The 14,205-nt window shown below is 38.9% G+C and overlaps 1 long non-coding RNA gene across 1 annotated transcript in view; it reads left to right on the forward strand.

Moving 5' to 3' along the window:
* LOC139816891 (uncharacterized) overlaps window positions 1-13,950 on the forward strand; it is a 63,881-nt gene extending 49,931 nt beyond the window's left edge. Inside the window, exon 5 of the long non-coding RNA XR_011733111.1 lies at window positions 9,811-13,950. This is a non-coding gene — a long non-coding RNA (uncharacterized lncRNA). The remainder of the gene's footprint in view (window positions 1-9,810) is intronic.
* Window positions 13,951-14,205: the final 255 nt, after the last annotated feature.

A 14,205-nucleotide genomic window follows, 5' to 3' on the forward strand; every position in this document is an offset into this window, starting at 1 on the left:
AAATGACGATTTCTATCAAGATATGATATTGATATATTATAATATAATATATGAAATAAAATTAGCAACATGCTGAAGGGTTAAAAGTAAAAACGAACATTTCGAGGGAAGATCTTCGGTACGACGGAATTTTCACAGAATCCTCAAGGGAACATCGAGATCTTCTCGTTCAATCGAATTAAGTTAATTAAGGGAAGAGTAAGACGAGTAACGCGGTTAATACGAGGAGCCTCTTTGCTTTGCATTCATCTCCGGCAGCCTTGAGCAAGTAACACGCCCCGAGTTAGGTAACACGTTCCTCCACTTTCCAAGCATCTCGCTCGTCGGCGTCGTTCACTTTATCGCAATGGCACTTTTGCGAAGCGGCTGGGTGCGCTTCATTATATCGACGCAGAATGATAGCGAAATAATAACGTAAAGAGCGAAACGCGCGCGGATTTCCGAGCAGCGAGACCCTGTACGGCGCCGGCGGCCCCGAGGGGAAACGCCGAGACCGATAATTGCTTTAATTCACGCAAATATGCGAACCGTGCATGGTCGCATCGTCAGCTGACTGGTGCAACCGCCACGCAAACGTGCGCACGTAGATATTAAGTGAATTTCTTTTTCGGCTTATAATGTCTTCTTCAAGCCGATGGAGGACATTTTTGCATTGCGAATTTAAAGCTGACATTAGCGTTCTATTACTAATCTTGTCAATTATACTATAGGTACTTAACAAATTTGACTACCGCAAATAGCTCGATAGAAATACAGCTATATGATGATAGAATTCTTTAACTTTTTTTTTTTCAACTTAAATTATATTTTTCATATTAGGTTCTCTGCTGAAGAAGCGCAACTGTGTAACAGTTCGAAATTATAACTGATCGCGACCGATAAATAATTTTTTTCTGATATTTATAAATTAATATATACTTGGTAATTACTTGCTATTCTTCTATAATTTTGCGAATATATACAAATTTGTCTACTGGTATTAAATTTATAACAATCGCGCTTTTATATATTGCATTTAGTTAGAACCCTGTAAGTAAACATATATATAAACATCTAGATACATTATTTTTATATCAATACCATAAGTATTCGTAACAACAAATTTTATCGCGTGGGCAGTGGGCACATAAAGAAGCTACATGTTTGAACTATTTCTTCTAATTTTATATACACAATTTTATCTGTGTTATTTATTGCTACTCATCCTTAATCAAACCGATATATTACCTTGATCTCTCAAGTTTTCTGTACGTCAACGCGACAATCCGGCTTTTCTTGATTTTCCATGAATGCAGTGAGACGGTGGAGGCAGACCGCCGTGGCACTTGTGATGCTTATTTCCCAGCCACTCTCGCGAACCGTCTCCCGAAGATTCAATCCAAATGCGCAGCCCCGAGATTTTCCTCGGTCGCTCGTAGGGAATGCCCGCGCGTTCTACGTGTGCGCGGGGCTCGTTCCGGCATGTGCGACCGCAGCCTTCCGGCAGCTGAAGTAGCACCGTACTCTGCATTTTTATGGGCGCATTACATTATCCGCACTGCCCGCAATGGTGGAGCGAAGTAAGCACCGAAACTGTCCCCAAAAGATACGTACGTGACGTGCGCGCACATCGAGCTCAGCATCTTAGGAATCCACCGAAGGCGAACCGAAGGAGTGCCTCGAATCTCTTATTGGAAATTTCGCCGATAACCGATGTTCCATTAAGGTACCACCGCGAAGAACGTGCTCGTGCGCGCGAGTACCTGCGCCCCCATGCATAAATTAATGGTGCCCTCATGCTTCCTCACGTTTCGCGGATTCGGTCTCGCCGGATTACAAGAACGCTGTTGAAGTAACCTGATGACGAGGAGGGGGGAGGGTGGGAGTTCATTCGGGCGCATCGTCAACGTTGCCCGCTTCGTCTCGAACTGCTGACACGTTTCTTCAGACACGTTACGGCCGAGTGATTAAAGTTTCTTTGACCGACGAGAACGACGGAGTCCATCGTACGATAATCTCGGTGTATCCGGGAGCGTTCTCATTTATCGCGAGATGACTGCTGAAGTCTAATAAGGGAGCCGCGCGCACGGTCTTTGCCGTCTCCGGACCCTTGATGAGCTTTAATTTACTCGCGCAGCTTACGGAATATAATAAATACCGCTTCCCTTCTGCAGGCAGTTAACTATGCCAGCCAGATCGCATACTGGCAAATAGATGTGCATTCTGCAAACGACAGCCATTATCCTTTCATTTTATGGACCTAATGAAACGGATTCATTCGTAATACAACCATAGTCGATTATAAAGCAATTTGTTTTACAATCGGGATTATTATCACAGCTTAATCGGACCCTCAATTTCTCGGACTTTGACAAAGAGCGACTGCTGTTTCCCCATGCGATATATCCTGGACATTTTGTCTCTGCATTTATATGCATCCGAAGAACTTTGTTTAAGCTTATTCAGTATCTTATTCAGTCGTTGTTTCTGCGTTCTCTCGAAATTATAATACGACAAATAGCTACAGAAATTTTTGCGCGTCTTAATCAGTGTATATGTAGATATGTATAAACGGATGCATTATGCATTTTCCGTGCCCCACACACACACGCAAAATGTACGACAGCGAAGAACTCAACATGATACGTATCGATCGATCTTCGTGGAATAAGTGAAACAATGCTGAAATGACATACGAACTTCTGTCCTGCCTTCGTTTATATCGTCGATTCATCTTTTAAAATGTGTGCTACCGGTTTAGCTTGGAATTTTTATCGTTCGTGAGACGCGCAAGAAAAGCGCTAACGTTGAGTGGTATATGAATTCATAGAGCTCGTAATACAGGCACGTGGATTTATTTATCGGTCATTTTATAAAGAAAAAAGACTTCAATCGTTAATGCCCCATATTTCTTTGGAATAGGGAAGTAAAAAGTTAGCGGTCATGTGTGAATATCAGACGAGAAGTTTTTAAAAGGTGTAACGGGCATATAGGGCAGGCCTTATTGCCACACGAATAACTTCACTGTGAAGATGTAATTTGAAGCGTTGTATTATCAAGTTAAATCCAAGTCCCTTGTGAATCGCGGAAGAATAGGGAAAAAGAAGCGAAGAAATATGCGCTGGTAGAAAAGAGTGAGATGCGTAAATTCGCTCTCGCATATACGCTCACGGCTTTTGGTCATATTTCAAAACGTGAGCCATCTCATTGAAAGCCACGTGAATTTCATGAATATCGTATTAGGCGTGTCGTCCTATACGTTTTAAAGGCCGACACTTGATTCGAACGCACGATATAGCGAGGCGTTACGTCAACTCGGCTTATTTTCGGAGACAAAGTTACATTTCCACGGAGAATACGGATTCTGAAAGTGGGATAGACCCAAGTGAATGTATTTGCGGTTTTGTGTCGGGAAAATCATGCTGTATCCGCTTTATTTTGCCGCAGCTTTCAGTCGATTTTCTTTAGATAGAGCGGCGGGGCGGTAACGACCGCGACTATCGAACAACGCGCCGTATCGTCGCGCCTAAAACCCGTTATAAAAGCCGTGGACCGATTTCATTTTATCGCAACGTTGTCATCGGCGAATTACCGCGTAAACCGCCTGGACAGTGTTCGAATGGATATTACGTTGGATCTGCAATAACTGTAAGCGTTTCAGGATTTATATTCGGTCTCGAACCACCATATTGGACACAATGTGTGTGCGCGATTTGCTAAGCCCGTTATCCGCGCCGAGCAACGCTGGACCAACACTTTTTTAAAGGGTTGAGACGTTGCTCCTTCTACTTTTATTATAATTTAATTGAAGGTTATTAATTCAGCATATGTATATGATATCTTAGTTTCTTTATGCAATAGATAGTTAATCTTCAGTATCATTTCTGATATGCTCCTTCTACTTTTTATAATTTATTGAAGGTTATTAATTCAGCATATGTATATGATATCTTAGTTTCTTTATGCAATAGATAGTTAATCTTCAGTATCATTTCTGATATCTTTGCTAATTTTTTTGTTTAATTAATTGACTATATGTACATTAAACAAATAAGAGCTATGACTGATTTTCTTATAAGATGAATCTTTTAATAAGCATTTATATATGATACGTTGTGAAAAGTAAGCATAAAAAATCTTTATAGATTTTTACTGTTACAATTGTTTTATCTTTATATAACGAAAAATACATACGTTAGCTTGTTTCAGAATTGGATATTTATATTTCAACCAGTCATTGTAAAAAATACCTCTGAGCTATTTGAACGGAATCGATGCGCTGAATGGTCTCTAATCACTGCACGTTACACGCGTTTGTATCGGAAACTGTTTGATGATTGCTAGGTCGAGTTGAAGGCACGATCGCGCCAAGAAACGAGCATCGCGGACTGCGAAATTGGTATAACCGGGCTCATATTCCGGAGATCGGTCGTTGAATTGCAGCCAAGAATCGGAGGGAGAAACGGAGATTCGAGACGACTGGTTTTGAATCATCCACCAGAGCATTTCGCTTTCCTCTCTGTATTTCTACTCTTTCTCGCCTACCGTTTCCTCCCTATCTTTTCTCTATTCCTCCACTTCCGCCTCCCTTCACCGACGCACGCATACCGCGTGTCATCCCTTTCGTCGCTTCTGTCTGCCTCCTCGCGGAACGATAAATTTTCTAGACTTAAATCCCGGCCTAGCTGTGCGCGACCACGACCACGGCCACAACCACAAGACCATCGACCGTTTCCGTTTCCATGGTGCGTATATGTACGTACAGTACGCCAAGCGTGGAAATGCGGCTTGCACCGGCTTCAAGCGCTCTTGTTTACCGGTCTGACGACATATTTACGAGGGCTCGGGGCCCCTCGATCCAATCTCGATATTCGATTCAACTCTCTTCGTCACTCGCGACGCGTAGTACCTCGCACACGTCTATCTTGCGCCGCCTCTGCGGGGCGAAAGTTATCAGACACTTTCACCACTTCCTTCTCTCGTGTTCTTCCGCGCGTTCTTCCTTCCCTCTTTGTATATTTCCTTATCTCTCGCGTCGTTTCATCCGCGTCCCGTACGCTGACGTCGCGTCGGAGTAAGCGAATTATTAAGAGCGCACGACACTCCGTGAAGCCATTCATTGTTTTCCACGTAGCTGGATTTATCGTCCTGGCGGGTGTCTCGTTTAAACCCTCTCTCCGTGCCAGCGGCGGACCAGTTTAGGGCGGATCTCTTGGCGTACGTGTTCGTGTAGGGTGTATTCTGAACGTAAGCACGATACACGTTCCTGAATTAACTCGGTTAAGCGATAATCGATCGGCTATGCTCTCCGGCTTGCCGTTCAAGGTAAGAAGGTTGAAGTAACGAAGACGCAAAGTCGATCCTTCCGGCGTCCTCTGTGATCGCGATATACGCATATATCACCATTCCATTGTTCCATTAGTTCTTAATATTTGAGTTGCTAAATTTTGATCTTGTATAAATCACTTTTCGTTTATGTCAGAATTAATTACTTTGTTATCTGATATAATCAGAACTCTAAGTTCTCTCTCTTTCTCTCTTTCATTTTGAGATATAACGAAAGCATAATCTTTCAAAATTATAAAGTGATGATTTGTGATTAAGATTATATTACAAAAGTTTGTCGCGGATTTCAATACTACATTTACAGTGATCTCTTTAGGCCCGGTCTACAATGGGTGTCGTAACTGTCGTAAGTCGTGAGTCGTAAGAAATTGACTAATCACAGTCGAATTTGAGGAGAATAATCAACTAGTGATTGGTCAATTTCTTACGACTCACGACTTACGACAGTTACGACACCCATTGTAGACCGGGCCTTAAGGCAGGTTCTACAATCAGTCGTATGGCGGAGTCGGATGTCGGAACGCAGCCGATGGTCCAAAGAGAATTTCTTTTTCGAGAACGAATTTTCCTCATTGGACCATCGGCTACGTTCCGATATACGACTGATTGTAGAACCGGCCTAATAGATTGAATTTCGCAGAATTTGTTATTTGCATATCGTATATTTATTGAAATTAATACATACCAATTTTAGCAATTTTTTTTGAATCCGGTTTATTTGAACAAAAGAAAAAAGTTGCAGCAATCAATGGCGAAAAGAGAAAGAAAGAGGAGATGATAAAAAGAAAGAGACCATAATATCTCGTCATCACGTGAGTGGAAGAAAAAGTTAAGTCATATCGGAACTTTGTTATGACGTCATAAAAGGAGTAGGCTGTATGATCGTCGCCCTTCGTTCGTCATTTCGTTCACGACGCTGGTCACGAACGTATATTCGACCCTCTTCAGATTATACGATAGCGCGAGGGAGTCAACGTGTCACGTGTCGAATTTACGTATGATTCACATCAAATCTTCTGGCCGCTTTCAAAATTGTCATGCGGGACAGGATTTTAAGATATGTGCAGATTATTAAAATTACATTTATCTTGCGCTCGCTGTTTTTCTATCGCGCCTCACTTTCTGCCACAAAGCACCGTATAATTGGCCGCCGGCATTGCAATCAACATTTTAATCAACCCTCTGTGTGTCTGTCGTATTAATTGTTAATCGAATATATAATATAATTAAAATATTGTTAGCAATCAACGCGTGTTATGGAACGCAATAACGCGGGTAGACCGACAAGATTGATACGCAGTATCGAACGTTCGATATCTCGAGCAAAAATGTCAAATCAGATAATAATTAGAAGATATTGTTTCTCTTAATGAATTATAGATAAGTAAGAAATTTTATTCATAATTATACGTGTAAAATTTTGTTTTTATCAGTAATGTTGGCGCAACGATGCAAATGGAAAATTTATCTAACCAATAAGTGTTAATTCGGTTCGGCGCAAGGATGCAATCGGTTCTCAATTCCTACATAATTCATTCCTGTAATTATGATGCTCGGAACGGCGAAGGCCGAAATTGACAGGACAATAGACAACGCCGGGGACGTTACGAAACAACGTAACGGAATCGCGATTCAACGATCAAGTCCATGTCGCTGCTTCCCAAAATTTCAGGTCCACAATGATAGAACCGGCGGTCTGCATCGATCTGGGCATGACCTATTCCTGTGTCGATGAAGGATTATCGCTAACAATCAAGAAATTCGCATCACTGAGCTACGTTGCGTTTATGGAGAATGATCGGCGATATAGCAAGGAATCTAGTCTTGAATTCTACGGATACGATTTTTGATAAACTTTCTTGTACAGATTTGCGTTAGGTAGATTTCTTGATTTGTCTTTTGCGCGAGTCGCATGTGCTATTTCGATAGAATTCGCACGAATAGTCACGTGGCAACAACCGCGAATAAAATTTTAACAATAGTGCCCCGCGGAGACTGCCGAGATCAAGCGATTTGGCAAGCGGCAAGGTTGCTAGTGAGCGCGTAGTTTACCCAATGTATCCGTTGTTTTTGCTTCTGTTTCTGCTCGCAGCTGCGGTATTTCACCATTGTTAGAACAAGGGAAGAAGAGAATCGCCGGAACTACCGGCGAAGTCGGTAATGCGCTCGTTTCGGCGCCGCCAAATCGACTCGCTGCTTCGAAATCTACTATCGCTCGTATACGGACTTGGGATACGGCTGGTCCGCCGTAACAGACCGTGTTTATGATGCTGATAATAGCCGCAACCGCTTCCTTTTGGCGTAGCTGTCTTAGCTGGACTCACGTCCGCTTCCAATTAGGGCTACATCCTCACACCGCGACGATTTTGCATCGCGAGACAAGTCGCCGTTCTCGTCGAGTGGATCTTTCTCGTTCTGTTCGGAAAGTTTGGCTCGGCGAACGATCGTAAACTGATTTTTAACTCTCGACAAGACTCAACAAGATTAAAACTGAAAGCGAGGAATAGACTCGCGTAACATCTTCGTGGAAAAGTTGTGGAACGTTTTACGATAAGACAAGTTAAATGCCCATTGCCGTAAGTTGCGGTGACGAAATCTCACTGCACAGGATATAAAACAGCTTAAATAGTTTAGCCATTGGCAAAAATTTGATATTCGCGTGGACGTCGTGCAATAAATAGCGGCATATTTGCAAATTGTCTTCTTTTAATCATTAGGCCTGTTCTTTTTGTCTGAACTTCTTGCACGGTTCATCTTTCCTCTTTTCTCTCTTTTCACGTTGGAGAAAAGAGAGAATATTTATTTTAACCATATTTGAAACCGTAGAAAAGGGCCTAGAAATCTGTAAGAATGGTCACTCTCTTATAAAAACTAAGTTAAAATAGACCTAAGATTCTAAATTTAAAATAAATTTTAGTTTGAAATTTAAAATTAAAAATTTTGAAAATTGAAAACAAGAAATTGAAATTTTTCACAAACGAAAGAAATTTTACAATTAGTTTGAAATTTTTGTTGTAGTAGTACCCTGTCGATATGTTACCATATTCTGGAAAGGACTAACGACACATACAGTAGGGCTTCCTTAAATTTGACCCTCTGTACGTCGGAGAGTTCATGCGCGACAAGTTTTGCTAAATTAATTAATTTTAAATTGGAACGTGTGTGCGAAGTCTAGAATTTTGGAGAACACATGTATACATTCTTGCGGTGTAATGTTGCCTATGCCAGAGAGGTTCATTTTTTGCAACATCTAAAACAATAAAACCATTGAACATAATCGTATATTATTATACAGTGTCCATTGCGATTTCTACAAAATGTAGGTAAACTAAAAGGAATTAATAGCAACTCTCCCAATTTATGTATATATATACTATCTATATATATAAAAATGAATGTATGTATGTATGTATGTCCTTTATACACTCTTAAACTATTCGACTGGTTTTGAAAGTATTGTATATGAAGTAGGGGTAGAATTTTCCGGGGAGTGTTATAGAATGTATAATTTTTCGTTACCGATAAATTAAATCTTATTGAGAAATGTGTGCGTGTATGTGTGTATACTATCTTGAAAAGAGGTGTATTATTAAAAAACAAAAGTTTTGCAGTTCAACAGTAGAATGTAAAAACAATTTCTTTTTTTTCGTTGAAGAGGGGCATAGGAGAGAGAATTCACCGAGTTTTAGAAGCGATTCGCAGCTTTGAAGATAGCGAGTGCAATTTTACAGAATTAATTTCTCCTCGCAGAAGACAGTTCCTTTCAATTCACCTACTTCCTGCCGCGGAACCAGCAACGGCTACCTCTCAATTTAGTCGACCAATGTTACAATAAAACCGTATATTTAAACCTGGAAAAGAGCACAGTAGAAAAAAGAAGAGAAAAGAGATTTTTTTATTTTTAGTTTCTATATTTCGAATTTAAAGTTTTAATTTTTATTTTATAAATAACAAATAGGTAAATGAATTAATTTAATATTTTTATTTAATAGAATACTCCGAACAATTTTTTATTGTAATTGTATATATAAAAATTTCTGCATTATTGTGCACATATATATGCTGTAAATTCCTTTGTTATTAAGATTAATAGCGATTTGAATACATGAATAGTGCAAGAAGAATTTAAATAAATTGTTTTACAGACTAAAAGATTAATCGGTAAACGATTCGAAAACTCATCAATGCAATCTGACATGAGGCATCGACCCTTCACACAGTCATCAATGACAACAACCAAAAATCTGACTAAAATGAGCGTATTAATTATGTGTATAAATGGCGATGAGGATAATTCCGTTCTGATATATAGGTATATATATGATATGCGCTTGATGAAAGAGAAAAAAAATATCCGTGCCGCGTGAAGAATCGGGTCGATCGTACTGACTATATAAGCACGCGCGTTCCTTCCTTCATAAGTTTACTCCTAGTGTTTTTCATCCTCGTACTGCTCCATTAATTACTCGTTACGTATTATTACAGGGGCGAAGCAAAATCTTTCTTCCCCGAAGAGATCTCCTCGATGGTTTTGACCAAGATGAAGGAAATTGCGGAAGCTTACTTGGACATCACCATCACGAACGCGCTGTGATCATGGGTGCCGGTGTACTTCAACGACTCTCAACGTCAAGCTACGAAAGACACGGACACTATCGCCATTCTGAACGTCCTGAGGATCATTAACGAGCCGACCGCAGCCGCCATCGCTTACGGGCTCGACAAAAAGGGCCGCGGTGAAAGGAACGTTTCTGATCTTCGATCTCGGCGGCAACGTATCAATACTAACTATCGACGATGGCATATTTGAAATAAGCTTGCATACCTAGCGCATCAATAGAAAAATTCCATACTGCATGTCATCTAAAGATGACAATCAAATTTTTGTGTTGGGATATTTACACTGAATAATGACATTGAATTCTAATGACACGAGCATTAGAATTATTTAATATTTAATTTCAATGAAATATACATATATATCGTTTAATAGAACAGCTTAAAAAGATTCAATTTTGACATATAAAACAATCGTCGTTTATTTGATTTAAAAAATAATTTAGAAAGAGCAAAGGTACAATTTTTTTGTATACAAAATTTTAATAAAGTTTATTACATCTTATGGATAATATTTGCCAAAAGTTAACAGTCGGTAATATTTATTTTGGTGGAGAAGATTTTGGTAACCGTATATGGTCAAGACATTATGCGCAAGAATTTTGTGAGAAAATACAAGAAAGATCTGATGAAGAATAAGCGAGCGGAGCGAGCCATTTGTCGGCTGAAAACTGCCTTTGAGTGTGTCAAAAGTCAAAAAGATTCTGTCCTCTTCTACGCAGATCAGCCTTGAAATCAATGCTTTGTTGAATAACATCGACTTTTACACTTTGATCGCTTGCGTCCGTTTCAAGGAATTAAGCCAGGATCTCTTAAAAGTATTTTGGAGCCTATAGAAAAGGCGCGCTATGTAACGTTAAAACGGATAAGGCAAAGATCCATGATATAGTGCTTGTTGATGGATCAATAACGAGGATAACACTATTCAAAAGCTTCTACAAGTTATAGCTAATCTCATGTCATCGCTTTGCCTATCAAGGCGTGTATTTCAAAGACGTGCCGTGGTTAAAACAGCTCGTCGTTTAATCAGGCAAATTAACATTTGTTTACTCAATTTTCTGTGATAAAAGCCAAGATAATGCTAAGTGTTTACGTTCGGTGACAAAACACATTAAAATGCGATTCAATTTCCACGCGCCATCCCCTTCTCCGCCTTGACGCGGTGAAAAGTCGTAGGGGTGGCACACGTAGAGAAAACACGAGGGTTGTCGCCAGGTGTTCGTTATGGTATTAATGAGCTAGATGACAAAACCAACAGACACTCCCTCGCCACTCTCATCTCCGTTTCTCTAACCGTAGAGAAACTGGATACACTTTCTGTCAATAGTATTCTCTGAGAATTTGGCAGAATCAATTTTCAGCCACTTTCTTAGGATTTCTTCAACAACAAGGAATTATATAAAGTCTATAAACTCGGACGAGATTGTTGCCTACGGCACAGCAGTCCAGGTTACCATTTTGCACGGTGACAAGTCCGAAGTCGTACATAATCCTTTTCTTTCACTTGGCATCGAGACGGCCGATAGCATGATGACTGCATGCTCGCATCAGACACAATACGACAATCTCGACAAAACAAACGCAGACGTTCACCACGAAACACCGACAATCAGTCGAGCGTGCTAATACGAGTTTACCAAGAGGAAAAGGCAATGAGACTAAAGACAACTTTTAGGAAAATTCAAGCTTCCCGCTATAACACCGCTCAGCATCACTTTAGATCGAAATAGATTTCGCGTAACATAACAAAATTAGATAAAATTAGATAGAATTTTAAAGGCGATCGAGATACCGGAAAATCAACGAAAGCGCTCCAGTTATGTATTAATTTGAGTATTTTTATGAGAAGCCGTTCTTTTTAAAATTGAATTTCTTGTGATAAATATACGTTTTAACGAGTTAGAAAAGGTAATGTGATATATTAAATATATATTTCCAATCAGAAAAGAAATCTCACATACAGAGACACCGTTATTCGCAGAACTATGAAAATTACATTGTATGAAAAAGTGAATTATTTATTCTTGCAAGATTTGTGTGGATATTGTGTGAATCTTGCTGTAGTTAATTTTCTGAATAATATTAATAGTTAATATATAAGAATAAGTGACAAAATTTTAAACAAAATAGAACAGATAATATATGACTAAGTATATATTTGATTGAGAATCCACTTCAGATATATATTTAGTCACCCCCATTGATGTTTCTTCTCGAATTTGTTTCGCTTTTTTTGCAAGACTCTCTGTACCATCTCCTTTACCGCAGTTGACTGCTTTAATGATCACCGATCAGTAATTAAAAGAGAGAGCCTCCAGAGCTCAAACGGCTAATAAACGTTTCCGACGATCAACGTCGGAGATAAGAAAACAATCCTACGAGGCAATAGGCCGGCCGATGGTGGATTGTACTGAGTAGTATCGCAATAAAAAAAAAGGAAGAAGGATTCTTGAGCGAGAATGTATAGGTCGGCTCAAAGGATAAGAGCGAAGGCAGAGGGCGATTCTCGTGTCCCGAGATTTTTTTTCTGCCCGCTGCCATCGACGCACGAATCGGAAGGGACTCTATTGGAATTGTCAGACCGTTCGGATAAGCATCCGGGATGCTAGTCCGCGCACGGAACAAAATCGCAAAAGAGAACGAAAGAAATCGAAAGCAGACGGGTCCAGTTGAAAGAGGGAGAAGCCGAGCAAGAAAGGGATACCGCGGGTTTTTTTCTCACGCAATTTATTTTTGCCCTCAGGTTACGTCCGACATTGACGCCAACAGCATTCTGAAAGTCTCAGTGGAAAATCGAAGAACAAAAAGAATAAAATAATGATTATATTATCAATGACAAGGGACACCTCGGCAGAGAAGACATCGAGCGAATGGTGAACGAAGCGGAAAGATATCACACCGAAGACGAGAAACAAAGGGAAAGAGCTGAGAACAACCTCGAGCCATATTGCTTTAACACGAAGGGTACGGTCGAGGAAAAGAACATCAAGGGAAAGATATTGGAAGCTGATCGAAAGCGTATCATCAAGAAGTGTAACGAAATTATCAAGTGGATAGACGCTAATACTCTACTATTAGTGATAGAAGAGGATTTAAGACAAAGCTAAAAAAGAAATCGAGAATACTTTTATATTTTTATTCGATTTCGCATCTACGATAATGGTATGACCGAACGAAGAGTGATACTAATGCGATCTTATGTATTCTGTTAAACGCGTCTCAGCTTTTATTAGAATAAAATTATTTAATCATGGTAAGAGAAACTCTATCGAGATAGTTGAAATATGTGTATTTAAAAAAACTAAATCATTTTTATGACTGATCTTCATAGTCGGTATAAAATAATGTAGAAAGTATCAATTTTATTTAACGTTTTGTAAACAGATATCATTGCTATAATTATACAGAAAATTACAAAAAAAAGAAAGAATGCGAACATTATTTATAGAATAATTAAATGTTTTTATATATTTTCTAATCGTGGCATTATGATTAAAAACTTCAAGACATGTAAATTCTATAAAATTATTTGGATTACTCTTTTGAAGATAATTATTTTATTTATATTATCTTTTTCCTAATGTTACGATATTCCAGCAGGATAAGTCGAGAACTTTTTAATATATTTTGAAATCATTGGTATTTCTCGTTTGATGATACTTACCTTGTTACCTACTATTACCAAAGAGTATTCTGGAGTTCCTACATTCGCCACTACAGATAATGAAAAAACATCATAAAAATATTTAATGCATGTTTTATTGCATCATTATAAATTTAATGATCTTTAGGTATGCAATTATGTTATGAAATAATTGTGTGAATGAAAATTTCTGTGATGTGTCAGAATTTCGAAAATGCGGCAAACTGCTGTTGGTAACATTAGTGGCGGTGCGACCACCAAAGTAGTTATTCATAAAGGCAGAGTATATCATTGAATGATAATATAATAACCTCCGATTTTACGAATTTATTCATTAATGAATTCTGATAATGGTTCTGTTTCGAATTTATAGCTACAATTTAATATCTAATACAAATTTTTTTACTCTATTATTCATCAAAATTTTGCTCCAATTTTTTGTAATATAGAAGAAGCTATAAATTAAATTCATAAAAGAAAGTATTACAAAATAAATAAACTTTTATAATATTTATTAATTTAATTGTTTTGGCTTATTACTTACTCAGGCACTAAGACTTGTTAATAACATGCTAGCGTACAATAAATTTTTCAAGCAGCGCAAACGTATAACTAACGAT

This window comes from Temnothorax longispinosus, chromosome 7 (genome assembly GCF_030848805.1).
Source record: "Temnothorax longispinosus isolate EJ_2023e chromosome 7, Tlon_JGU_v1, whole genome shotgun sequence".
NCBI lineage: Eukaryota > Metazoa > Arthropoda > Insecta > Hymenoptera > Formicidae > Temnothorax > Temnothorax longispinosus.